The following is a 4156-nucleotide window of genomic DNA, read 5'->3' on the forward strand; positions in this document are numbered from 1 at the left end:
TTTTCGGGCGCGTGAGCGCCATTTGAACTTCTCGATATGGTGGAAAACCAGGTACGAAAGAAAAATTCGCTAGAAATGGACCGTTTCACGCGTCCATTCGACACTTGCTTTTTGTGTTTTTAGAGCATCGCGCTTTCATTATAGGGCAGTTGCTTAGAGTAGCTTTATATTTTTCACTCCTTGGCGCGTAGGTAAAATTGAGTAAGTTGCTGCGTTTTCGGGAATTTTTTTACAAAAGACGGTTGTAGACCAAATACGTCACTTATTTTTATAGAACTCTCCATAAAACGTACTATGTTCTAAAATTTTTGTTTTGCCTGTGTGCGGCGCACAGGTTCTAAAATAAAATCCTCAACTTCGAAAAAACGCTACATTGGACTATGTTCAGACGTCTGTAGCACCCTAAGGTGGAACAAGAAAAAAATAAGCAGAAAAGCGCATACGATTGAGAATCGTAACACCTTAGTCCACAGAAAGTTTAATCGAAGTAGTTGTTGTTGTAGCCAAGAAAAATGTTTTTGAAGTTTAGTACCACCATTGCATTATTTTGCTATGGGGGCAGTACAAACCGACTGAAATTAAAGCATAAAAAAAGAGGTAGTGTATTTGTAGCACATGGTTTTCAGCTCCTTTTGTTAGTACTTTATAATGCATAATACATATCAAGGAGATGATAAACAGAGGTAAAAATATTTTATTTATTTATTTATTTATTTATTTATTTATTTATTTATTTATTTATTTATTTATTTATTTATTTATTTGGATACCCTAAGGGCCCGGTGGGCATTACATAGGGGGGTATAATTGGAAGTGAAAGATACAGTCACAATTCAGGCATACAGTAATTGAAAAATGTAATACTATTAGTACAATGCGAAAACGTCTAATTTGGAAGTGAGAGATACAGTTACAATTGAGGCATGCAGTAATTGAAAAGTTAATGCTATCAACACAATACGAAAGCGTAAAGATGATAATTCAGGCATACAGGAAAAAAGAAATAATATAAATACAATGCTAACCACATGATTAACAAATATCAGGCATACAGGAAAAAAAAGAAATATTAATAATACTATGCAAACCACATGATTTACAAATATCAATGGTGTCGGGACGATTATTTTCCATGTTTGTACAATTTATGAGATGATCACAATGAATGAACCCATGCGGTATACGTACAATAAAAATGATTTATAAAAAAGTGGTATCGCGCTCGAGAAACGAGTGGAGCGCTAACTGGAAGGACTGGTGATCGTTGATGGTGGCAATGCTAGATGGAAGTGAATTCCATTGATCTATTGAGAGTGCGAGAGGTGAATTGCGGTATTTATCGGTGTGAGAAAAAATTGGTTTGACTTTATAGGCGTAGTCTAATCTAGAGGAGATGTGGTGCGCGGGACAAATGTGAGATCGCGAAAAGGGCGTGCCGCTATGGTAGAGGGTGTGAATGAAGGATAACTGGGCAAGTGTTCGGCGCAAGGCAAGTGAATGCATATCAAGGGTGCTTTTTTTACAGCGAAAGCTGTTATGAGATCATTTCACCGGCCGTTTTGGCGCCGTAGTTGTCCGCCGCCGCCGCCGCCGGTGTCCGTAACCAGTATCGCTCGAAATAAGAAAAAAAAAACTAAATAAGAAAAAAATTCTAGGATGGAAGGAGGTTCGAACCTGGGCCCTCTGCGTGGGACCCCAGTATTCAACCTCTGAGCCATGCCTCTTTTTTTTTCTTTATTGCCTTGCAAATCGAGACTATTTACATATTCACAAAAAAAAACAAAAAAAAAACAAGGGTACAGCTATACAATTACAAAGCGCATTATGAACCGTCAGCACTGAGCTGACTACAATCAAAACTTTGGCATGCGCAACAATAGTTCCACTCGTGAAATCCACTCTGGTACATCCTCCTGCCCTGCCTTTGACAATGCGGATGTACAAGTGAGATCTGTACGGGAATATTTCTGCGAATCAGTGTGCCGTTTTCTCTGAGCCATGCCTCTGCTTGAAACTACGTTGCAAAAAGGTCCTGTACAGGCTTCATGTCGGGAAGGAACCACACTTGCATATGCAATATATGGTTGGTTGAATAGTAAAATAAGCACCAAGCGTCGCACAGCGCGAATTCTGTAACCAGGCGTCACACAATGCGAATTGCGCAACGAGTAGGCTGTTGAATGCTTCCAACCCATTACAAAGATCTCTGCCATAATTCTTCATCGTCATCAGGCACAGCCTCAACAAAGTGCGCATAATGCCTTACATGCGTTTAGCAGGTACCACGGCTCTCCGTAGAATGGCGAAAAATGACACAGTGCCTGCTGCCCTACTTCTCAAAAATTACAATGATTTATTGCGTAGTGGGTTCCTCGCAAGTGCACTTGTATTGCTTGCCAAGGAAGCCGATAAGCGCATGATCCATTTCCTCGGGGTCTCCGTAAAATTACAATGATTTAGAGCTAGTGGGTTCGTCGCAAGTGCATTTGTATTGGTTGCCAAGGAAGCCCATAAGCGCATGATCTATTTTCTTGGGGTCTCAGTAAAATTCTTCACCCCCCCCCCTCCGTCTCTCTCCCACGTCAATGTATGCTATACAGCATCACGGGGAGGGAAATAGCGACCGAGCGTCACCCAATGCAAATTACATAACTGGTGGGCCGTTTAAAGCTTCCAACCCATTACAAAGGGCTGAGCCATAATTCTTCATCGTCATCAGTCGTCGCGTCAACAAAGTGCACATAATGCCTTAGAGACGTGTAGCTGGTGCCTCGCTTCTCCGCAGAATGACGAATAATGGCTTAGTAGGTGCTTCCCAACTTCACAAAAATTGTCATTTATGGCGTAGTGGGTAGCTTTCTAGTGTACTTTATCGTAGCCCCAAGAGAGCTAGCTTACAACGTGCTCTAGAAACGCCGCTCTTCCAGCTTTCGCTGTGGCTGTGCTGCGGTTTCAGCGCAGGCCTGGCGTTTTTTGTTTTGTGACACTTTGAAATCGAGAATAAGATGATAAGATGAACCGGGCTGCTTTGTTTTGGACCGCTTCGAGCTGATCTGTCCAGGTGATGTGATGGGGATGCCAAATAATAGATGCGTATTCTAACGAGGGACGAATGAGCGAGTTATAAGCTAATAACCTGGTGTCATGGTTCGCGAGATAAAGGCGTCGCTTCAAGAGACCGAGCTTTTTTAAGGCTTTAGAGGTTATGTATTCTATGTGGTCATTCCAGGTCAAGGTCGAATTGAATATAACACCTAAGTATTTATGTGTCAAAATTGTGTCAATTATGATGTTGTCAATTGTGTATGAATTGGTCTGAGAATTCGTTGTCATGCTAAACTTAAGGTGTTTTGTTTTATCTATGTTGATTTGCATCTGTGATAAGGAACACCAATCTGTTAGTTTACTGAGGGCAGACTGTAAGTGATATTATGCAGTCGTCTGCAAACAGTCTAATTGAGGCATTTATGCCGGTTGATATGTCATTAATGTAGCTTAGGAACAAAAGTGGTCCCGGCACTGACCCCTGTGGCACCCCTGATATGACGCGTTCGCCGGTCGAGATAGGACTTTGTATTTTCACGAACTGCTTGCGGTTTGATAGGAACTACTCGATCCATTTCGTTGTTTTGTGGTCAAGTTGGAGATTGCGTATTTTTAAGATTAAACGGTTGTGAGGGACGCGATCGAATGCCTTCGAAAAATCGACGAAGATTGCGTCGACCATATAACAATACCATTGGCTTAGATGCCGAAATTCCCCAATAATGAATCGCGTTACTTATTGCATGCGGCTCTGAGAATCAATTGGCGTCAAAATAAGTTAAGTGTCAAAGTTCATGTAAACCGGAGAAAGGAGGCGTGCGCGTGGTCATTTATAGCAGATCCAAACGAAGTTCGTCTAAGTATTCCGCAACGAACTGCTGTTGTAGCCGGTCACTCTCCAGGAAGCAACCACGGACGATCACACTAGCTCGGAGTGCTCTTCGTAGCTCTACGCGATTCGGCGCGGAAGTGAGGTATCCGCGGCGTCCAGGCTTGGAAACTTGCGCTCGTACGTGCACGCTCAATGACGTGGGATCCAGCCCACTGTGCGTGGTCGGACACCGGCGCGAGCTAAACTTCGGCGCATGACCAGACATATCCAGCGCAAGCT

This window comes from Rhipicephalus sanguineus, chromosome 5 (genome assembly GCF_013339695.2).
Source record: "Rhipicephalus sanguineus isolate Rsan-2018 chromosome 5, BIME_Rsan_1.4, whole genome shotgun sequence".
Lineage (NCBI taxonomy): Eukaryota > Metazoa > Arthropoda > Arachnida > Ixodida > Ixodidae > Rhipicephalus > Rhipicephalus sanguineus.